We start from the raw sequence: 24,488 nt of genomic DNA, 5'->3' as shown, positions 1-24,488 counted from the left end.
GATGACATCTCCTGCAGTCTGCATCTCTAGCTGGGCAGTCTTTCCAGAGGTGATTTTTAATGTTTCCACATCTACCACATCCACGTGAGTTTTCTACTTTCATTTTAGGTGGCTTTTGTGATCTCCTTTCCTTTTTGTGTATAGCTTCAATGTGTCCAATCGGCTGCTCTGCTCCGCGCAGTATTGGCTGTTGTTTTTTCACCGCCGCACTTTGTCTCACTCGCGTTATCGCTTTCTCTAGCGTCAAATCCGCGTCCAACTGCAAGCTTTCTGACAGTTTGGCATCGCGTATGCCGACCACGATACGGTCCCTTATCAGATCTTCTTTTAGAGCGCCGAAATCACATTGCTCCGCGAGTGAATGAACAGCTGTAATAAACGACTCAACGCTCTCTCCCGGCTCTTGATTTCGCTTGTTGAATCGCGCGCGTTCAAAGATAACATTCCTCTTGCTAACGCAGTGCTTGTTAAAAGCCTCCGTAACGGCAGCATATGATCTCTTCTGAGCATCAGTCAATGGTAACACATAAAGTATATCTTCGGCATCATCTCCCGCCGCATACATGAAAGTGTTCACCTGATATTCCTCTGTCTGTTTATCCAAACCGGATGCGATTCTGTAGCGCTCGAAACGCTTCATCCATCGTGGCCATTCGCTTGTATTAGTAAAGTCGAACTTGCCGGGCATTACTAGCTGTGAGGCTAACATTGGTGGGGCTGGCGCTTCTCCATCCATTTTCCCCTTTTAGGTTCGGTTTGCTTCTGACACCATGTTACGTTAGATATTCACAATAACAGACCAGGAATCCACGTGATGCTCAGTATAACTCTTTACTCCGGAACCCCCATCATAACAGTGCCTCCCCCCTTATATCTCCCGGTACTACAACAGTTCCTTTAAACATAGTTCCCATTACAGAACACTTTTCTCATGCAAAAATCGAAAAGATGAAACTTGACGACTAACAATATAAACTGTGCAAAAACTTTTAAGTTGTGCACAAATAGGAACTATTTTTGTTGTTCTTTAATTATTGTTACCTTTACTATTAATCTCCTTATTTGTTTATCACCTCGATAACATGTGCTTTGGTTATTATCCACCTCTCCCTTTACATTCTGGTAGCTAGTCTAAAGAAAGTAACTTTTTTGTTGTTTTTTCTCATTTTGTTTAGGGGTTCTTGTTATGGAGTATTCGTTTAACTCCTTGTCGGTTGTAACTTTAAATGTTAGAGGTTTGCGGGACAATCTGAAAAGAAAAGCAATTTTTTTGTTTTGTAAAAGAAGTGCAGCTGATCTCATCTTTCTTCAAGAAATTCATTCAGGGGAAACAGATGTTAAATTTTGGAGAACGCAATGGGGAAGCTCAATTTTCTTTAGCCATGGCAGCAGCCACTCGGCTGGGACTGCTATAATGTTACATAGATTTAAAGGGACTGTATTAGAAACTGTATGTTCTGATGAAGGCAGATGGGTTTGTGCTGTAATTAAACAAGATAACGCCACCTTTATAGCTTGTTGTGTATATGGACACATCTCTCGTGCATCCAATAGAGTAATGTTCTCTCATCTAGTGGACAAGCTTAAAAAGTTACACAAAAAATATAATAATGTTTATTTTATTTTGGGGGGAGATTTTAATGAATGTATGGACGATCACCTGGATAGATACCCCCCCTAGACTTGATAGCAGGATGAATAATGATCTAATTTTTTCCCTGTGCTCCGATCTCTCTCTTACTGATGCATGGCGGTTCTTTAATCCTTCTACAAAAGATTTTACCTGGTCCAATAGAAGTTTATCTCTTAGATCTAGGATTGACTTTTTTCTAATTTCATCTTCTATCCTTAAATATGTAAAAGATGTTTCTCATGTCACTGCCCCCTTATCAGATCATAAATTAGTTGCAATAAAATTGAGTGACATCAATGATAACCCGAGAATGAGGGGCTATTGGAAACTTAATAATACCTTGTTACAAGACAAACAATTTAATAATAGTATCATCAATCTTACCAAAGAATTATTTACCGGATCAACCAGAGATTATAAAAAAAAACTGGGAGTTCTTTAAATATAAAGCTAGATATATTGCAGTTAAAAGAAGTAAGGAACTTAAAAATATTAAACATAAAACCGATTCAGAGTTGGTTAATAGACTTAATGTTTTACTAGCTAAAGATAAGATTACAGAAGAAGAAGATATGGAAATAAAAAAAATTAAATCTGGAATTCGACAGAGCTTATTTAGAGATGGCCAAAGGTGCATATATTAGATCTCGAGTGAAATGGCTTGAGGAGGGGGAGAAGAATTCTAACAATTTTTTTTGCCCTGGAAAAAAGAAACGGTCAGAGAAAAGCTCTTTCAGCGCTTAACATCGATGGAGTTACCTCTAAAGACCCTAAAGAAATATCAGAATTTGTTAGCAAATTTTACAGCAATCTTTATACATCTGAATTTAACTATGACAGCTGTGAAAAATGTATTAATACAATTAAACACCGTATACCAATTATTGATCGTGAGTTTAGTCGAATTTGTGACGCTGATTTGTCAATAGAGGAAATTAATCAAGCTCTGCACTCAATGAAAATAGGTAAATCCCCTGGTATTGATGGGCTTTCAGTAGAATTCTATCTTCACTTTTGGGAGTTTATTAAATTGCCTTTATTTCATATGTATAAGGAATGCATCAGTCAGGGAGAGATGACCTCTACAATGAAACAGGGAGTTATATCCCTTATACCCAAGTCAAGCAAGGACCCTTTATTAATTGACAATTGGCGGCCTATTACTCTTTTAACATTAGATTATAAAATGTTAGCCTCTGTTTATGCTAAAAGATTACGTACTGGTCTAAATAACATTATTTCAGAATCTCAGTCGGGCTTCATGAAAGGCCGTCACATATCTAATAATATAAGGTTAGTATTAGATGTGCTAGATTACTCAATTTAATTCACTCAGACGGTCTCATACTTTTTCTTGATTTTCAAAAAGCTTTTGATTCCTTAGAACACAAATTTCTTTTTCGCACTCTAGAGTTATTTGGATTCGGTAAATCATTTATTGATACTGTAACCATGTTTTATAGAGATATTAACAGCTCAGTGATCGTTAACTTTGATACATCCAAAAGGTTTGACATCCATCGTGGAGTCAGACAGGGCTGTTTTTATTTCTTTTAGCCACTGAACTACTTTGTCTAAGGATTAACCAAAATGAAAGTTTGACAGGAATCTCTATATTTGATCGAGAGTTTAAAATTGCACAGTTAGCTGACGACACCACACTATTCTTGGAGGATAAAAAAACAGTTACCTAATGCTCTGGAATTGGTGGAACAATTTTCTTGTGCTTCGGGTCTAAAACTTAATATTTCGAAATTATCTCAATTCATGATATAGATGAGACATCATTGGAGGGGATCCCTGTTAAAAACTGTGTAAAATATCTAGGTATCCATATCACTAAAAATCCAGTTACCAGACATCTTTTAAACTTTTCGGATAAAATGACAAAAACTAAAAACGTCTTTAACATCTGGCTTCAGAGAGATCTTTCATTATACGGTAGAGTCCTTTTATCTAAGGTGGAAGGGCTCTCTCGCTTTGTATACCCTGCTCTTTCTTTGTTTATCAATGATAAAGCTATAAGGGAAATTAACAAAATATTTTTGGATTTTATTTGGAAAAATAGGCCTCACAAATTGAAAAAAGAAGTACTCTCTAATTCCAGAGGTGAAGGTGGCCTTGACTTTTTAGATTTTGCTGATACTATAAACACCTTTAAAGTAAACTGGCTGAAAAGATGCCTTGTGAATCCAGTGTCGTTATGGTTTTTCATTCCTAATAATATCTTCAACAAACTCGGTGGCCTGTCTTTCCTATTAAAGTGTAACTTTTTACCTAGCAAGTTACCCATCTCCTTATCTAACTTTCATCAGCAATGCCTTCTCTCGTGGAAATTGTGTTTTGTCCATTGCTTTTCCCCCCACAAAGTTCTCCTTTGGAATAACGCGGATATAACCGTTAGAAATAAATCTCTCTTTTTCCCTAGATGGTTTAACAATAATTTTAATTGCATTCTATCTGTCTTTGATGATTCTGGTCATATTCAAGCTTACAAGCAATTTTTGAATCACCATAACTTTCCAGTTCCACCAAAGGAATATAATACCTTGATAAAAGCTATCCCAGCAGGCTTAATTGAGCTAATTAAAAATCACCTTAACTTCAGTAAAGGTAATAGTGTTTATCCGGCTTTACGCTTGGGCGAGATAGATTTTTTAGATCAAAAATGCAACAACAGACATATTCGCTCAATTTTTCAAATGAAGAGAAAGGTTACTCCAAGGGGTAAATTCTATTGGGGATCCCTTGTAACAAAGGTAATTTGGAGAAAGGCCTGGCTTTTGCCTAGTAAATTTTGTGTATCCAACAAAGTTAAGGAAATTCATTATAAAATCCTTCATAAAATCTATCCTGTTAACTCTTCCATTTCTAAATATTCTGATATTGATGAGACTTGCTCTTTTTGTGGTTTTGTTGAGGAAACTGTCCCCCATTTATTTTGTGAGTGTAATGTAACCAATCGATTTTGGGCTAATTTAAGTGCTCGGACTCATCATCACTTATCACTGATCACATTCACCTGTACCTCATTCACTGATTGCATTCACCTGTGTCACATCATCCTGTTAGTCTCAGTCTATTTATACCATGTTTATTCAGTCACTCACCGCAAAGTCTTGTTTGTGTCACACTGCATTTCTGAGCGTTTTCCCTGTTTTCATGTCTCTTGGTTTTTTGGATTTCTTGCCTGTTCCCTGGATTACTCTTTTGCCTCTGACCCCTGCCTGTTTTGATTGTTTGTTTGTTTATTTGTTTGTTTGGACTGCCTACCTGTGTTTTGACCCATTGCCTGTACTTTGGATTACGCCTTTGGATTGCGCCTTAAATAAAAGCTGCATTTGGATCTGAACCTTCGTGTCTCCGAGCAGTTCGTGACAGAAGACTTCGCCACACCCAGATCCAGCAGCTATGACCTCCAGAAATCCAGCAGTACGGATCTCGCCTGATCTTCCCAGCATGAGCCGGGAGTTCGCTGGACAGATCGCGGCCTTGGCCCTGGATAGCCTCGATCTGTTCCAGTACACCTGGGGGTTTGTTCCTCTCGCTACCTCTTGCTCTCTGGGTGACGAGGCTATTAAGTTGTGTTACCGGCTGGGGGCTAAGGAGGTCGACCCGAGGGAGCTCCCTGATCTCTCCGGTCTGGATTGGAGAGAGGCACTCTCCAGATGTCTGGAGAGCTTCCTTCCGTGGCACGCCATGTCACCGTCTGCACTTCACGCCAGTCCAGCCGAGCCCGCACTTCACGCCAGTCCAGCCGAGCCCGCACTTCACGCCAGTCCATCCGAGCCCGCACTTCACGCCAGTCCAGCCGAGCCCGCACTTCACGCCAAATCTGCCGAAGCCAAGGCAGTATGCGTCATGCCCACCGCCCCTGAGACTGAGAGCGTCATGCCCGCCGCACCTGAGACAGCAAGCGACATGCCCGCCAAGCTAGAGCCCTCTTCACCGCTGGTCCCGTCCAGCACAGAGCCCTCTTCACCGCTGGTCCCGTCCAGCACAGAGCCTTCACCGCTGGTCCCGTCCAGCTCAGAGCCCTCTTCGCCGCTGGTCCTGCCCAGCTCAGAGCCCTCTTCGCCGCTGGTTCCGTCCAGTTCAGAGCCCTCTTCATCGCTGGTCCTGTCCAGCTCAAAGTCCTCTTCGCCGCTGGTCCTACCCAGCTCAAAGCCCTCGCTGATGCTGGTCCCGTCAAGCTCAGAGCGCGCTGAGCCAGAGCTTCACGTCAGTCCTGCCGAGCCAGAGCCAGAGCTTCACGTCAGTCCTGCCGAGCCAGAGCCAGAGCTTCACGTCAGTCCTGCCGAGCCAGAGCCAGAGCTTCACGACAGTCCTGCCGAGCCCGAGCCAGAGTTCCACGTCACGTCCGCCCGTCCAGAGTCTCGTCCCGCTGAGACCGAATCTGATCCTGAGCCTGAGCCTGAGCCTGAATCTGTTCCTCTTCCTCTTTCTACGCCTGTGTCTTCGGACAAGATGGCCGACTCCACGCCTGTGTCTTCGGACAAGATGGCCGACTCCACGCCTGTGTCTTCGGACAAGATGGCCGGCTCCAAGCCTGTGTCTTCGGACAAGATGGCCAACTCCACGCCTGTGTCTTCGGACAAGATGGCCGAATCCATGCCTGTGTCTCCGGACAAGATGGCCGCCGCCGAGCCGTGTCTCCGGACAAGATGGCCGCCGCCGAGCCAGTGTCTCCGGACAAGATGGCCGCCGCCGAGCCAGTGTCTCCGGACAAGATGGCCTCCACCGATCCAGTGTCTGTTCAAGTCACGTCTGCCGAGCCAGTGTCTCCGGACAAGATGGTCGCCGCCGTGCCAGTGACTCCAGACAAGATGGTCGCCGCCGATCCAGAGTCTGTTCAAGTCACGTATGCTGAACCAGTGTCTCCGGACAAGATGGCCGCCGCCAAACCAGTGTCTCCAGACAAGATGGCCGCCACCGAGCCAGTGTCTCTGGTCAAAATGGCCGCTGCCACGTCGACTGAGCCCTCTGCAGAGATAGCCGCTGACATGCCTGAACCTGAGCCCTCAACAGAGATGGCCGCTGTCACGCTGTCTGTTCCTGAGCCGGTGTCTGTTCCTGTCCTTGAGCCGGTGTCTGTGTCTGTTCCTGTCCCTGTGTCTGTTCCTGAGCCGGTGTCTGTTCCTGTGCCCTGGCCGCCTAAAGGGTCGTCTCCGCCCTGGCCGCCTGAAGGGTCGTCTCCGCCCTGGCCGCCTGAAGGGCCGCCTGCACAGCCTGCTCCGCCCTGGCCGCCTGCACAGCCTGCTTCGCCCTGGTCGCCTGCACAGCCTGCTCCGCCCTGGTCGCCTGCACAGCCTACTCCGCCCTGGTCGCCTGCACAGCCTACTCCGCCCTGGTCGCTTGCACAGCCTGCTCCGCCCTGGCCTTCCGCCCTGCCGGAGTCTTCAGGTCTTCTTCCGCTGCACGGGCCTGGCCCTCCATCCCGCCCCCGGGTCCGCCTCCGCTCCACCTCCCTCCTGGACAGTTTTAGGAGCGTCTGGAATCCGCTCCTTAAAGGGGGGGCTATGTAACGGTCTCCAGCTGGAGTGCCCTTGAGAGCCACCAGAGGGCACTCCACATAAGACTTTTATCACTCACAAACTACATTTCCCATAACTCACTGCTCGGACTCATCATCACTTATCACTGATCACATTCACCTGTACCTCATTCACTGATTGCATTCACCTGTGTCACATCATCCTGTTAGTCTCAGTCTATTTATACCATGTTTATTCAGTCACTCACCGCGAAGTCTTGTTTGTGTCACACTGCATTTCTGAGCGTTTTCCCTGTTTTCATGTCTCTTGGTTTTTTGGATTTCTTGCCTGTTCCCTGGATTACTCTTTTGCCTCTGACCCCTGCCTGTTTTGTTTGTTTGTTTATTTGTTTGTTTGGACTGCCTACCTGTGTTTTGACCCATTGCCTGTACTTTGGATTACGCCTTTGGATTGCGCCTTAAATAAAAGCTGCATTTGGATCTGAACCTTCGTGTCTCCGAGCAGTTCGTGACACTTTTTCTTGCTGACCTTATTTTATTTCTTCCCTTAGACTTATAAATAACAAAAAAAGTGCAACATTTTTGATGCATTATGATGATTTATTCAAATATATGACTTAACCTTGTTGTTATGCTTTTCTTTTCTTTTTCTTTTTTTGTATGTATAATTACATAATGTGCTTCATGCAAATCCAGGATATTTATGTTTTTTTTTTTTTTTTTTTCTCGTTTCATTGTTTGTTCATTGTAAGAGATACAACCTTGCTTCACTTCCCTGAGCTTGTAATTATGTGTAAGTTCTGCAAAAAAAAAAAAAAAAAAGAGAGTCGACGGACAGAAAAAAAAAATATATATATATAGATTTGTTCACATGCAGCTGATTTATTTTTGTTTATTTGTACATTTTACTCATATTTAATGGAGCAAAGTCAGACGTGGACAGTAGTCAATCGATATATTGATCTCGTAATGTGTATGCGTAAGACGTCGGTTTCACAAATTTGCGTTTACATGGAGAAAATGAAAATGGCATCTTTGATGTTTTGATATTTTGAAATGTAATTTATTTTATCACTTTAAAAAAAAAAATGGTTTCATATTGAATCAAATTTTATTTATAGCAAGTTAGCAACCCAGTAAGATGTTTATTCCTCTCCCACAGGAGTTTAGAGGTAAAATCACTATGATAGTCAAAGCACAATTTAGACATCAGAAGAAGTTCATAAAAATCGCAGAGGCTTGCTTTGATATATTTATAGCAGAAGGTAAGTAATGAAGTCGTTATTAATAATTATGTGTATATATTCATTACCGGTCAAAAGTTTTAGATCGGTACGATTTTTTATGTTTTTAAAAGAAGTCTCTTCTGCTCACCAAGGCTGCATTTATTTGATAAAAAAATTAATAAAAAACATTAATATTGTAAAATTATATGACAATGTAAAATTATTGTTTTCTATGTAATATATAGTAAAGTGTAATTCATTCCTGTGATCAAAGCTGAATTTTCAGCATCATTACTCCAGTCTTCAGTGTCACATGATCCTTCAGAAATCATTCTAATATGATGCTCAAACATTCATTACCTATTATTTTCAATGTTGAAAACAGTTGTGTACAATTTTTTTCTCAGAATTATTTGATGAATAGAAAGTTCAAAAGAACAGTATTTATTTAAAATAGAATATTTTCTAATATTATAAATGTCTTTACTGTAACGTTTGATCAATTTAACTCACCCTTGCCTTGATGAATAAAATTATTGATTTATGTTATTTATTTTCCCCCAAAAAATAAAATTTAAATTATTACTGACCCCAAACTTTTGAACGGTAGTGTTTAATGTTACAAAAGCTTTCCGTTTCAGATAAATGCTGTTCTTTTGAACTTTCTTTTCAAAAAAATCCTGAAATAAAAATGTAAAAAACTGTTTTCAACACTGATAATAACCAGAAATGTTTGGTGTGCATCAAATCATCATATTAGAATGTTTTCTGAAGGATCATGTGACACTGAAGACAGGAGTAATGATGCTGAAAATTCAGCGATCACAGGAATAAATTACACTATTACTGTATATTACACAGAAAATAACTGTTTTAAATTGTAATAATATTTCACAATATTATTATTATTCTTTTTTAATCAAATAAATGCAGCCTTGATTAGCAAAAGAGACTTAAAAAAAAAACATTAAAAATCTTACCAACCTAAAACTAATATATATATATATATATATATATATATATATATATATATATATATATATATATATATATATATATATATATATATATATATATATATATATATAGCTATCCTTATGTGTCAAATTGTGAATAAAGCATTGCCTAAATTTGATAAAACTTATGTTGTGCAGTGAAAGAGAAGTTCTCAATTCCGGAAGATCTTGCAGTTACAGTTACAGATGACACTGGCACAGAGGTGGATAAAGATGTGTTTCCTGATCTAATGGGTTGGTTTTTGTCATAAATTAATTGAATGACATTGGTGAGTGATAACAGGAGCTATTGAATGATATCAAATCCCAATATCTGAATGAATGCTGGTAGTGTTTAATATGTACAGTATTTTAAATGTTGTAGCTAGTGTTGATGATGTGTGGATAAATGTATTCCAAATATGTCTATTAACCCTAGTTTGAACATTAACAGGACCTTCCACACCTCAATCTTCAGTCAGCTTGGATACAGATACACTGTCTCTAACTTCAAAAAGCAGTGAGGACAGTGACTGGTTTAGTCCAAAACGATTCAGGAAGGATGATAATGAGGCTTCTCAAAGCTTACAGGCCAGAGATGTGAGTCCCAGTAGCCTTGCACAGACATTGGGGGATTTACTTATCATAACCTTGAGCTTTACATGCTAAAAGTTTAATTCAGATCTTTTTTTTTATTTTTTATTTTTTATTTTTTATACACAATAGTAATTTTCCAGTTCAGGACCATCGTTCAGGGCATTTAAATATTCCTGCATTTTCTACTCTCTTATTACATAGCTCTGTGGAACATTTGATTCTGATTGGTCAATTGACCCTATTTACTTCGTTAGCGCACATTACTAGTCTTTTGGTGAACAGTTAATCTGTGCAAATATATATATATATATATATATATATATATATTTTTTTTTGTCATGGTAATTGAGAGATGGAGGGCAGGTGAGCTAAAGTAAAACCCCTTCATATTTTAAATTTTCAAGAACCCACCGCTTCATGTCCTGATCAGCCTGTCGGAGTTTATTCTGCTATAACAACTGGCTGGATGTATTTCATCCCTTACATAATTGGTTAATGTTCCTCTTTTTATAGTTGATAAAAGAAATTCTACACACAAGACCAGGTGGAGCAAATGTGCTGAAGGAGTATGAAGATACAGGGACAATTAGCGATGACATGAGAAAACTGATGGTGAACATCTTGGTTGCACACATGATTGAGACAGAAGGGTAATTATCAAAATTTAATAGTCTTGGGTTATTTAATTTGTTAGTGATTATGATAGTATATAAATTGTGAACTATATTAGTTGGGTGCTACAAATTTTAAGTAATAAGCTGTTGATTGTTCTGAAAATAAGAGTAGTTTAGTTATATATTTTTAAACAATTCTCATCATTGTGAAGTAACATTGAGTGTTTCCATTTTTCAGGAGAGTCCCACATCGACTTACCAAACAGAACTATGGTTTGGGAATTATCACCTTGTTTCCCTCACTCAGAGATCCCCAAGGGAGGACTGGATATGTAAGTCACTATGTGAGATTAGAACATTCAGTATTTTTGTGATCATTTAGAAATGTCTTTCTAAGAAGTTGTCATTTTCGATGGAGGGTTACAATTTTGAGTTTTAATTTGTGTCATTTCATTAGGAACATTTTTATGATGGCCAAAAAAATACTGGGTTCTTGTCATGGCGCCTCAAAACAGTACAACAGGGGACAAAACCTTCTGCAAATAAGGATGATCCAAAAACAGAGGAAAATGGAGGACCTTTGCTTGACAGACAGCTGTGTCACCGTGAAGATCAGCTAGATAATGACCAAAGTTTAGAGGCTATCTCCTTGATGAATCATACAAGTGACCGTGAGGTCATCGTGCAGAAGATGAGGACCACGTTTGAATACAGACAGCACCTTATCCATGATCCAGAGAAATCCACCACCATTCTCTCAGTTTTTCCTCAATTCCTGGATACTAAAGGATTGGTATGGATTTTGTCTTTCCTTTTTTTTGACCAAATTGAAATGCTAGTTTCAGAGAATTGTCAAATAGTCTGCTTTGTTGAAAACACATTTAGCTTGTTAAGAAATGTAATATTTTATGGTAATTTCTTTACATGTTTTCTGCAAACTGCTTCAGATTCTTCAGGACTTCACGCTCCTCTTTGGGTCAGAATCTGCTTCCAGACTTTTTGAAAGGTGGCCAACTGTCTTCAAAGCAAAGGTTATCAGGCTAGCAGAAACCTTGACTTCCACTCCACTGCTGAAAAGATTACTGTCATCTGCCAAAGAGAAAAGGGAGGAACAGGATTCCCCAGGTAGAGTTGTACAGAACTAACTTGCAATGGTTTAAAATCTGCTTAACTTAGTTATTGTAGTGTAGACATTTAACATATGTTTTGTGTTTTTCAGAATGGGACAGTGACCTATCATCCTTCCTTCTACTTCTGCATCTCTTTGTAACGGTGGTGGCCGCCCTAACTTAAATCAATTATTTTAAAAAAAAACTTCGTGCGCCAGACAGGATTAAACCTGTCAAAAATTAACTTAACCCAGGATAGCAGGAAAGGTAACCACCTGTTACACAACAAATTATAATAATAATCCCAGACAAAAGGTCATTTCACAAGGGATATTTATTCTTCCACATAGGTTCCAAAATCATAATCGCACAGAAAAAACTAAATGGTCAAAAAATAAATCAAAACAAAATAAGAAATGAAGTTCACACGTTCACATTAGCGGTCTCTGGTCTTCAAGATCCGAGCCCCGTGCCGGAAACCAACCGCGTCACGCACGTTTGCAGGAATTTAAGGCACCAATGAGTATCGCGGGTCACCAGACACCAAGATAGGTGGATAAGCGGTTTTTGCCTTGTCTTCAGGACAGCTCACGACAGTTGGTCTGGAAGTGCGATGCTTTAGTCACGCACCCGACATACACATGAAACAGCTGATTGACACGCAGCCGTCTTTCCATCATAAAACCTCACTCATACTGGCAACCTCATGTGCAAACAAACGGATGACGCTTCTGATTCAGGAACGACACGCTCCCTTTAAATACAACTCCCTTCCGTCGTTAATTGACACACTCCACCCAAAAACACGCTAAAAATGAAAGTGAAAGTAACCAACGTTGTGGGACAGATTCTCTTGTTTGCCACATCTTGTCACCCCAGGCTTCAGGAAGAAAAAAACCCCACAAGATCAGTATTTCTCAGGCTGTTGACCACGTGGTGGTATTTCAAAAAGTAGGTTATTGGTGACAAAATACAAGGGCTATAAGCGTTATACTTAGATTTGCTCCGTTAATTTCTCCATCTTATAATTCACTATTAGATGAACTGTAAATGGGGGTAAATATAGTAAGTTATCTAAATGTAAATGATCTTAACCAGAGATGTTCACAAGTCTTTAAGCTGAAGTCCGAGTCGAGTCTCAAGTCATTTCATGGCTTACAAAAAATAAAAATAAAATGTCATGCTTAAAAATCACCTTTAACAGCTAGTTGGTGCATATACTGTTTTCTTCTGGAGTGTCTCTTGTTTTGTACAATGTTCAATCAAGCTAAAAAGACTAAAATTGATGCTAACTGATAAACCTGCACTTGTTTGTCATTACTATTAATCAAATTTGTGTTTTTGTTTGTTTGTTTTCTTCATTCAGGCATGCCGGAGTATACAGGAACATCTTGAGGCGGAAGAGAATCGTCAACCATACATTCTTGCCACAGGGAGCAGCAAGGAAGCTATCAGTCAGTTCTTCATTGTGGTTGATAAAAAGCTCATCCCCTGTCAATAATCCTCTTCACTTGCAGCAATTGATGAACTCTTCAAGGTCCATTTTGTTTTCAGCATCAGTTATGATCTTCCACTCAAAAATATGTACACTTTTCTCCAGACTACAATCTACGGAATTGATGTTGGCACCACAAGTGAGAGCCCAAGGGTAAAGGAGCTCAGAGCTAAGTTATTGAATGATGTTTAGATGCTAAATCTGTAAAACGCTGCTTGCTACAACAGTAAAATTAATTCAGCACCTTAAACTTGTACATGGTTTGTATCCTGGCAAGAAATTTGAGCTGGTTTGTGCTCAGGATGGTTGTTGCTTGCAATTTAAAAGTTATGCAGGTTTTAAAAAACATTTAACTAGATTTCATTTTAGTGGTGTAGCATCAAGCAGTGAGAATGTATCACTACAAAATCAACAAGCTCCAAATCCCGGTGAAGCAGCATCACTTGTTGTGTCTAACACAGAGCAAAGTTCAGATAATGATGCAATTTTGCATGAATGTTCTTCTGTTTCAAGGGATTGTTCCAAAGAAATGTGTGCATCCATAATAGCTAAATTGCAGGGTAACGGTGTTGCAAACAGTGTTATTATGTCAGTTGTTGAAAGCATGGAGGATTTTGTCACTGATTTCCATACAAGTTTAAGGGAAAACATTTTAAATGTTGTGCCTGTTGACAGCACAAGTAGAAGTTCAGTTGAAGATGTTTTTAATAGTTTTCATAATCCATTCTCCGATTTTAATACAGATACAAAATGGAGAAAATATTTCAGTGAGAAATGGGGGGTTGTTGAACCTACTGAAATACACTTAGGTGTCAGATACGATACAAGAAAGAATAAGATCTCTGGAATGTATGAACAGATTCCAGTTAATGACACTTTCATATATATCCCTCTTCTGAAGACTCTTGAATTAATTTTTAGGAATAATGAGGTGTGTAATCTTATTCAAGAGAAACGGCAAAGTGACACGTATCGAGATTTGTGTGACGGACAGTATTACAAAAACCATCCTTTGTACTCCATCCATAGCAATGCCCTTCAGATCCAAATTGACTACGATGATTTCGAAACGGCAAACCCATTAGGATCTCAACATGGGATTCATAAACTTGGCTGTTTATATTTTGTGCTTCGTAACCTGCCAGCACACATAAATTCTTCCTTAATGAACATACATCTAATTTCTTTGTTCCATTCTGAGGATGGAAAAAAGTATGGCATGGACAAAATACTTGGCCCATTGGTTGATGATGTGAAAATACTTGAGCAGGAGGGAATGAAGGTGTCATTTTCTGAGGAGCCCATCTTTGGTACTATTGCGCAATTTACCGGCGATAACCTTGGTCTAAATGGTATTCTTGGTTACGTTGAATCTTTTTCTGCGAAACATTACTGCAGACTGTGCCTCACTGACAAGGCTCATAGTGAGGATTTTTTTCCCCTGAATTATACTGCTGGGTGTGAATTGTGCTAAATAAGTTTCCTTATCTTCTCTGAAAAGCGTTCCGGACATTCAGCTGACATAAAACAACACTTTAATTAAACGAAATAAAACTATACAGTGATGAAATGTTTTCTATGTTGACAACTTGACACAAATCTTGGATGTCCATGTCCTAACTGCTGGGATAATCACACAACGCGCACGACACGTCCAATTCGATAACTAATAATGACTCATTTGAACCGATTCATTTTAATGAATCGTTAAAACAACTGATCTTTCCAACAGTGAACTCAGGAGACGTCTGAATCGGTGTATAACTAATCAGTAACACTTTACAATAAGGTTCTATTTATTACATACATTATATAAAAAGTACAGTTTGCTAACTCAAGCTTAAACTTTAAAATAACATTTTTCCACACAGTGCTATCAAGAATCGATAAGAGAATCGTTAAAGAATTGGATCGATAATCAGAATCGTCAGTGGCATTATTATTGATAAAATCTTATCAAATCCCATCCCTATGTGAAGACAGTAAAATTATAATCAAACATTAAAGAACATACATGTTTTTTTATATTTTTTTTTAAGAGTAAAAAGATGCTAACATGAGGTCTTATTGTGTCACTGTCAGTCTTGTTACATCAGTGAAAAACTAGGGTATGCAGATTAATTATTATTATTATACATCATTCATCAGCATGCATTGATTAATCCCATGGCATGTATAATTATTATTTTTTTTATGTACCATATAAACAGTGTAACATGTTGTCATTAAACCTAATACAATTCAGTTTATTTACTAAAATGTTTTGACAATCACAATACACTTATTGTGATGCAAGTTTTTTTTGCAAACCCCCCCCCCCCCAATCTCACTCCAAGTTAAACTCAAAAGTATACAAAAAAAAAAAAAAACACTTTTAAAAATAACACATTTAATAGTGAATTGTTAATGTGCATACACGAGCAGTAACTGCACTACATGTACATATTCACAGGAATGATTATTGTAAACAAGATTTAATTTTGATATATTTATTTACCTACCCACCTCTCTCTCTCTCACACACACACACACTAACCCGACCCCTAAACCTACCCATCACACACATACACAAGTCAAGTGTTTTTTGTCTATAAAACGCCGATAGCAGGCCGGGTGAAACCCTTAGTTGTTGGGACATCAGAGACCGGTTTGTCCAGGAGGGCAACATGTTTATTAGCAATAGCTAACGTTAGCTCCGTAGTGTCCAACGTTTTGAGCCATTCCTATGCTTGATTTTTTCCCATCGGACTTCAGTAAAGGGCTGCGGACCTTTCCCACCATCTTTTCCGACATGAAGAATACACTTTACGGGTGTTAATCGAGCTTGATCGCCGCTATCAGATGAAGATGCGCTGCTTACGTCCTCCTCCATGTTTACATGTGCGTAGTGATATTGGCTTGATTTCGGCTGTGACCTACTTACATTTTCGATGCTGATTTGTTGAAAATCTAGCTCAACAGTTTTACATGTCTCAATACGCAGTCAATATAGTGCGCCAATAAATTACAATTTCTCATTAACTGCAGGATAATGCGTGGAGAACTTTTTGCTTGGATACCTTTAATTTACGTTGAACATATTGAGCAAAAGAAAAATCAGTGCCCCGTTTGTCGGAACGAAACTGAACGATACAGCTCACGTACAGCGGCCTATTAACCAAGATAAAACATTTTTGAAACGTTGAAAAAACTGGACGTTTTGAACGTTCAGGGAACATTTAGAAATAATGTTTTCTTAATTGAATGGGAATGTTAGCAAAACGTTCTCAATAAGTCATGAGCTTGATGGCTGTCTGACACACACCAGAAAGCCACTTCACAGACCGCATACGATCCAGAAAAGAATTCAATTTCACCACTTATTTCTCTTGAATTGTCAAAAACATGCAAAATTGTCAAAATGGCTGTCGTGCCGAGTATTACAGAGTCAGTTATGTCATAAATAAGACATTGCTATGCATTTAATAAATGTGTTTAATAAAATAAATCTATATTTAGATATGGCCCATATGATCTACCATTACAAGAACTGAGCCACATGTGCCAGAGTTGGCCAAATGAAGCCTGGAAATGTATGTTTTCTTTTTAATTAAAGATCAGATAAAATAAGAAAAATAACTTTAGCGTTGAATCGGAATCACCTCGTAATCGTGATAATAGTGAAATAAAATTAATATTAATATTGTGAAATAATATGTTGGGACATTTATGCAGGCATTAAGCAGAAGTCAGGTGGATAGCGTGAACAATTCCCATTACTTTAGATTTGTAACTTTACAGATAAGATTTGAATAGTAAAATGTAAGTTATATCATTATGTCATTGCTTAATTTGACGTCAGAGATGGGTTTAATAGTTGTTTTAATTTGTTTTTTCTTCTTTTCAGAAAAAGCTCCAGAACGTATGAAGAAACCTGGTCGTTTCCAGAAGCGCTGGAAGGGTTTTTTCAGCAGCTCAAGAAATGTTGTGGAGCCTTTTATTCCTCCAGCAGATCCTGTTCCTGAACCATCATCGTCACCTGCTTCAGATCACTCCGGCGTCAAGCCAAATAATGGTAAATCATTATTTCTCCATCATTATTTTAAACAGTATTATCTTGTTTTCCACTCAAAATAAGGCTTGTTTTTACAGAATATTAAAATTATTTCCCCCATTATAAAATTATTTTCTCGACCAGCACTGACATTTTTTATATAAAACAATGGATCTAGCAACAGACACTCTACTGACTATAAGTAACTTTTCAACTACATGTCAACTTATTCTAACCCTCTACTAATACTCTACTAATACTCTAATGAGAGTTAGTCGACATGTAGGTGCAATGTTACTGATAGACTTATAGAATGTCTTAAAGGGACCAAAATAAAGTGAAACCAAAGTAACAATTTGATGTGACCACTGACATTGATAATTAATATAATAAAAAATAAAAAAATAAATAAAAACAGTTTTTGATATCTGAAATGTTCCATCCTCAGGCCGCTCCAGATCCTGGAGAACTGTTTCCATAGATTCCTCTCCGGGCATCACATCATCCTCAGCTTGTTCCCTCCCTGAGGCCCATGTCGAGAGAGGAAGTAGAGAGTCGTTGAATCTGTGCAGCCGAGGCTCGGACAGCGTCGAGGGGAGCTGGAGTGGCGATGGATCGGAGAGCCCAAGCGAAAAGGGTTTGTCCAGGTCCAACAGCCTCGAAGGGTTTCTGTGTCCTCCGCTGCCGGGTCAAGTTCCTGTCGAGCCAACAGAGACATCAACTGGCCGAACTGCTCAGGGTGCCGTGGAGGCTTCTCCTGTGAACGAGAGCTCAACAGGTGAGACTGAAATAAGGCTTGGCAGTGTAAAGTCTACAGAAAGAGATTTAGCTATTTCATGCATAACTGAGTCAAGTTTTTAACACGTCCGATCACATTTACTGTTGCTCGACCAGCACTGATATTTTTTAAATAAAACAATGGATCTAGCAAGCTAATAATTGTCTCATATTTTTCTGTTTGTTTTTCAGAGTCCTTTGAGTCTCTCTATAACGTGGAACAGTTAATTGGATCCGGAGTATTTGGCAGAGTGTTCCTGGGAACACGCAAATTTGATGGCAAAAAGGTAAATCTTACTGAATTGCACAAACATTTTGCGCTTGCATGCATCAAAACACATTTAAAACAATTTACAGATGGTTTAATACTTAATTCAAGGCCAGGTGCTTGAAAACTGTTACTGTTATTGAAACTGTTTTTTTGTTTTGTTTTTGTGCAGGTTGCCATCAAGCGGATGCGCAAGAGTGACAATGATCGTTATCTTTATATTGTAAGTTGGCCAAAACCTGAATGTGTATTGAGTTGTTTAAGTGCAGATTACTGTAGTTAATACACCCGTAGGAAGCATTAGGTATAAATGTGATCAACAAATAAGCCTAGAGGCACCAAATAACTTTGAGCTGAAAAGGCTCTTTTGAACGCATCTAAAAAGATCAAAGAATAGTACATTTCAAAATGATGTTTTCTTCAGATTTTTACCCAGCTAACCTTCTGTCTGCTTCTTCTCTCTAGCCTGGGAATCCCAAACCTCTCGTTACAGAAGTGGCGCTGCTGATGATGATGAGGCAAGAACCCATAAGCCCCTTCGTCATACAACTGTACGAGTGGTTTGAACATCCTAAAGAATTCACTCTGGTTATGGAGTATCCGGGGCACTGCGAGAGCTTGTTTGACATAATCTATCGTCAACCTTGGAGTGACTGGTTCTCACGGGTCGTCATGAGACAGGCTGTGCGGGCAGTGCTACACTGCATCCATCATGGTGTTTTCCATAGTGACATTCATTCACAGAATTTCCTGTTTGAGAAAGACACGCTAGATCTCAAGCTGATAGACTTTGGCTGCGGTCAGCTATTTAGTAGTGAAGGCTACGAGAGCAACAGATACAGGGGTGAGCATTTTGGGAGTGTGGAAACCTGAAGGTAGTGACTTACAAATTTTTTGATGATGCTTTAAAAAAAAAGCTCAACAATGTGCAAATGTCTTCCTTACAGGAGTTCCGGATTACTGCCCACCTGAAGTCTTTACAGAACCTCGATTCCACGCTGTCCCAGCAAATGTCTGGTCTCTAGGAGTGGTGCTGTACGAGTTGTCGAGCGCATGTCTTCCTTTTCGTAATAGAACGGAAATCACACAAGCCGAAGTTACATTTCAGAACCCCAACTTATCCAAACGTGAGTGAATAATGATGATAACATGGATAAACACACATAAAGCAAACGAGTTGTACAGAAAGTTAAAGGTTGTAGTGTGTCAGAATTTTTATATATACTGTAACTCAACGTACACCGAGAGCATCGCTGTTTTCAAAAATGCCAGGTCACATGGTCATGACTAACCAGCTCTCTCCTTATTAAAATGTGTACAGACTGCAGGGATCTGATTGGACAGTGTCTAGCTCGCGATCCAACTGAACGCCCCAGCTTAGAGCAGATGTTACAACATCCATGGTTTGTTCGTACACTACGCTAGATTGGAGAAGCTGAGGAGATTCACTCGATCAGTTTCAGGTGTGTGGAAGTGTAACAAGCAGAGTAGGATTATTATCTTTTGTCTTAAATTCTGGATTATTTGTAGTGAGATTTTCAAATTTGTGTTCATTGTAATGTTCTTGTTATAGTCAAATCACCTTCATTTATATAGCGCTTGATACTATATAATAATGGTAAATCATTATTTCTCCAACATTATTTTAAAAAGTATTATCTTGTTTTCCACTAAAAAATAAGGCTTGTTTTTACAGAATATTAAAATGATTTCCCCCATTATAATATTATTTTCTCGACCAGCGCTGACATTTTTTTAATAAAACAATGGATCTAGCAACAGACACTCTACTGACTATAAGTAACTTTTCAACTACATGTCAACTTATTCTAACCCTCTACTAATACTCTACTAATACTCTAATGAGAGTTAGTCGACATGTAGGTGCAATGTTACTGATAGACTTATAGAATGTCTTAAAGGGACCAAAATAAAGTGAAACCAAAGTAACAATTTGATGTGACCACTGACATTGATAATTAATATAATAAAAAATAAAAAAATAAATAAAAACAGTTTTTGATATCTGAAATGTTCCATCCTCAGGCCGCTCCAGATCCTGGAGAACTGTTTCCATAGATTCCTCTCCGGGCATCACGTCATCCTCAGCTTGGTCCTCACCCTGGTCCTCACCCCCCCCTGAGGCCCATGTCGAGAGAGGAAGTAGAGAGTCGTTGAATCTGTGCAGCCGAGGCTCGGACAGCGTCGAGGGGAGCTGGAGTGGCGATGGATCGGAGAGCCCAAGCGAAAAGGGTTTGTCCAGGTCCAACAGCTTCGAAGGGTTTCTGTGTCCTCCGCTGCCGGGTCAAGTTCCTGTCGAGCCAACAGAGACATCAACTGGCCGAACTGCTCAGGGTGCCGTGGAGGCTTCTCCTGTGAACGAGAGCTCAACAGGTGAGACTGAAATAAGGCTTGGCAGTGCAAAGTCTACAGAAAGAGATTTAGCTATTTCATGCATAACTGAGTCAAGTTTTTAACACGTCCGATCACATTTACTGTTGCTCGACCAGCACTGATATTTTTTAAATAAAACAATGGATCTAGCAAGCTAATAATTGTCTCATATTTTTCTGTTTGTTTTTCAGAGTCCTTTGAGTCTCTCTATAACGTGGAAAAGTTAATTGGATCCGGAGTATTTGGCAGGGTTTTCCTGGGAACACGCAAATTTGATGGCAAAAAGGTAAATCTTACTGAATTGTACAAACATTTTGCTCTTGCATGCATCAAAACACATTTAAAACAATTTACAGATGGTTTAATACTTAATACAAGGCCAGGTGCTTGAAAACTGTTACTGTTATTGAAACTGTTTTTTTGTTTTGTTTTTGTGCAGGTTGCCATCAAGCGGATGCGCAAGAGTGACAATGATCGTTATCTTTATATTGTAAGTTGGCCAAAACCTGAATGTGTATTGAGTTGTTTAAGTGCAGATTACTGTACTTAATACACCCGTAGGAAGCATTAGGTATAAATGTGATCAACAAATAAGCCTAGAGGCACCAAATAATACTCACTAATAAATAATAAATAAAACACCTAATACTCTACTAATACTCTAATGAGAGTTAGTAGACATGTGCAGTGTTACTTATAGACTTATAGAATGTCTTAAAGGGACCAAAATAAAGTGAAACCAAAGTAACAATTTGATGTGACCACTGACATTGATCATTAATATTATAAAAAATAAAATAAAAAAAAAACAGTTTTTGATATCTGAAATGTTCCATCCTCAGGCCGCTCCAGATCCTGGAAAACTGCTTCCACAGATTTTTCTCCGGGCATCACATCCGCCATCGCTGCACTGACGAGAATGTCTCCCAAGCGTTGGGCTGGATGTAATAATCCACATAGCCTCTCTCTATTTACTCCCGAAATCTGAACCGCTGAAGACGAGGTAGATTAAGTTTGTTTTTGAAGAAAATGCTCTCTCAACTCTACCAAAATTCGTTTATGTCTGCTCGAATCATTTTACACCGGACAGCTTTTTGAATGAGGCTCAATATAAAGCAGGTTTTGCAAAAAAATGGCTCCTGAAGGATGTAGCAGTGCCAACTGTTCGTGATCCAGCTACACATCTAGAAGTATGTATTACGCGTTGGTTTTCCAAATTGCCTTTGAATTTGTCAAGTTCATAATAACATGTTAGACTTATAAAGTTTGTGATAGCATGTGATAGCACCATGAGTCCAGCTATGTTGTTATTTTTTTATCGCGCTGATAGTGGAATCTTTATTTGTTAAGGACAGCACATCAGAACAGAGCAGCCAAACCAGAGATGTTGCTTGCCAGACAGACGCAAAACCGCTGACCAAGTCTGTTGGTACTCAGTCATCAATGAAGACGTTTCATGTTCGCTACAGGAGTTCAGGTATGTTTATGTATTACATGATACTGCTTATACAGAGGACCTATAACTAGTCTTGTTACACAATAAGTGTCACATAACAGTAACACACAACTACTTTGTATATTACAGGTGTCCAGACGACAGATACAGTTTCAGACATTGACAGTTTGTCACCAGCAGCTGGTTTAATATTTAGGACCTCTACACCTATAAAGTGGCCATCAAAGAGACCTCGTGTGGAACTGGAGGAAGAGGATGACGAAGAAACCCTAATGGACACATCATCTGTAGTAGCACCTGAAGAGCAAGATTATACATTTGATCCAGCAGAGACGGACACAACTTTAATGGAGACAGCAGACATGTCGTAAGTTTCAAAACTGTGCATTTGTTTTAGAACAGGGGTGTCAAACTGAGTTCCTTGTTGGCCACAGCACTGCAGAGTTTACCTCTAATCATTATTAAACACACCTGAGGCAGCTAATCAACTCTCTAAGGCTCATTAAAAAAGTTCAAGTATGCCTGTTGATCCTTCTGGAACTGAGTTTAACACCCCTGGTTCAGAATTGTATTATTTTTATTATTATTATATTTTGTTACTTTTGTATTTAATATTTGTTAACCAGTACGAGTTTTTGTTTCTTAGTGCTCAAGCAAAATGGCAAAATGAGACGCTAGATCGCCTGAGTGAAAGGGAAAGGGTCATCGTTGGAGGTGACATGAGGGCTGACTCACCAGGTACATAGTTGTAAATAAGAAGGATGCATGGATGCTCAGGTATTTTCCGGATCATGAAGCATAACATGCATAGGTAGTATCTAACTGAATTCAATGCACTCGTGGTAATAATGCTTTGTGTAATATTACTTTCAAAGGCCACTCTGCAAAGTTTGGAAGCTATACATTGATGGACCTTCAGACCAACACCGTTGTGGACACACAGCTGGTTTAGGTGGGAGAGAAGAAATATCAGTATTTAAAAAAATTACATTTTGAGAAGTTTAAAACTTCTGGTTTGTCTAAGATGATTGTTTCGTTCCCTATACTTGTCTATTTTAGAGTAACGAAGTGGGAGGAAAGCTACCACATGGAAAAAGGATTACAGAGGAGCCTTGCCCTGTTGGAAGCTCGTGGTGTTACTCTGGAGTGTATTGTAATTGACCGCCACCCACAAATACAAAAGTACCTCAGAGCATAGTTCGAATTACAGGGGGTACTGGGGGGTACTATACCCCCCAATGAAGACCCAGTAGGGGACAGAAATATCAGTTTTGGGGGGGTCAGATAATTTTTCTGATATTGTGAAAAAATATAATTACAGTTACAATACAAGTCAACTCCTATTTTCACTGTAGGAACATTTTAATGTAAAGCGATTTCAGACACCCCTATTGTGGACCGTTCCATTTTTAACCACCGTGGCTAGAAGCAACGGAGATAGAGAACGACTTCACCTTCTCAAGCAAGTGTCAACGTTGAATGACAAAACGCTAGTTTCATAAAGTATCATTCTTTTCAACATTCCTTATTTGTATATTCAAAAATATTTAAAATAATCTAATTTAATACAATTATAATTTTTCAATGTAAATGATTTAATTTTATTGGTAACAGCCTAGTGTCTAATTATTTTAATTGAATATATTTATCAAATTTAAGAATTTGAAATGAAAGATGGAGCATACATTTAATAAAATTAGGGGAAAATGCCCTTTATAAAGGTACAACAAATGATTCTGAGTGTTTTCAAACAGTGTTGTAATGAAACATTGACAATTTAAGCTTGAAGGGAGTAAAGCCTCTGTTTATGCTATTAAGGAAATGTAATTTTGCCAAAAGAATGTTCATTTTAAATCAGCCTACTTCAGTGTGATGTTACCATATTATCATGCTTAACACTAAGAATTTGAATAATTGTAATGTGATGATCAGATGCAGATATCTAAATCAAAGAATATAGGCGGTTTGCGGGTGGATTTTTTATTTTTAAGGCGAGACACTACAGGTGAATAGGGTAAAATGTTGAAATAATAGATATCACCATGAAACTTCCTCAGTTGATTACTTACACAAGTATATTAAAAAAATGTATTACAAGTTTTAGAAATGTATATGTTTAATTATGCAAATTAGGCATTATCTCATTAAATATGTACGATTTTGCATATATTTTCGGTAGATAGATCTGAACATATGATAAAGCCAGATGCAAAATAATTTTTTCATTTTGTTTACACACAAGATGAAAATAAAAACTCAGAGGGATTTCAGGATATATGCTTTCATTACCTAGGAAATTAAAATATACTGCCCATAGCCTTAAAAAATCGATTTTCACCATATTTTTTTTATTAAAATGTCACATAAATCAGGCCAGGAATGATTTATTAACAAATC

At 38.8% G+C, this 24,488-nt stretch overlaps 3 long non-coding RNA genes across 3 annotated transcripts; all 3 read left to right on the top strand.

The window, feature by feature from the left end:
* Positions 1-9,610: 9,610 nt before the first annotated feature.
* Positions 9,611-10,892, top strand: LOC309480066. The gene is made up of 3 exons (XR_014199527.1): positions 9,611-9,948; positions 10,459-10,595; positions 10,798-10,892. It is a non-coding gene; the product is annotated as an uncharacterized lncRNA (long non-coding RNA).
* An 8,340-nt stretch (positions 10,893-19,232) lies between these two features.
* On the top strand, positions 19,233-20,922 carry LOC309481303. The gene is made up of 4 exons (XR_014199977.1): positions 19,233-19,368; positions 19,563-19,704; positions 20,288-20,635; positions 20,827-20,922. It is a non-coding gene; the product is annotated as an uncharacterized lncRNA (long non-coding RNA).
* A 789-nt stretch (positions 20,923-21,711) lies between these two features.
* Positions 21,712-23,618, top strand: LOC309481284. Its single transcript, XR_014199972.1, has 5 exons — positions 21,712-21,825; positions 21,986-22,458; positions 22,738-22,829; positions 22,967-23,063; positions 23,172-23,618. It is a non-coding gene; the product is annotated as an uncharacterized lncRNA (long non-coding RNA).
* The last annotated feature ends 870 nt before the right edge of the window (positions 23,619-24,488 follow it).

The sequence above is a fragment of the Leuciscus leuciscus genome, assembly GCF_965113295.1.
Source record: "Leuciscus leuciscus genome assembly, chromosome: 18".
In the NCBI taxonomy this organism is placed as follows: Eukaryota; Metazoa; Chordata; class Actinopteri; order Cypriniformes; family Leuciscidae; genus Leuciscus; species Leuciscus leuciscus.
The sequence above is the reverse complement of the archived record's forward strand: the minus strand, read 5'-3'. Positions and strand labels throughout refer to the sequence as shown.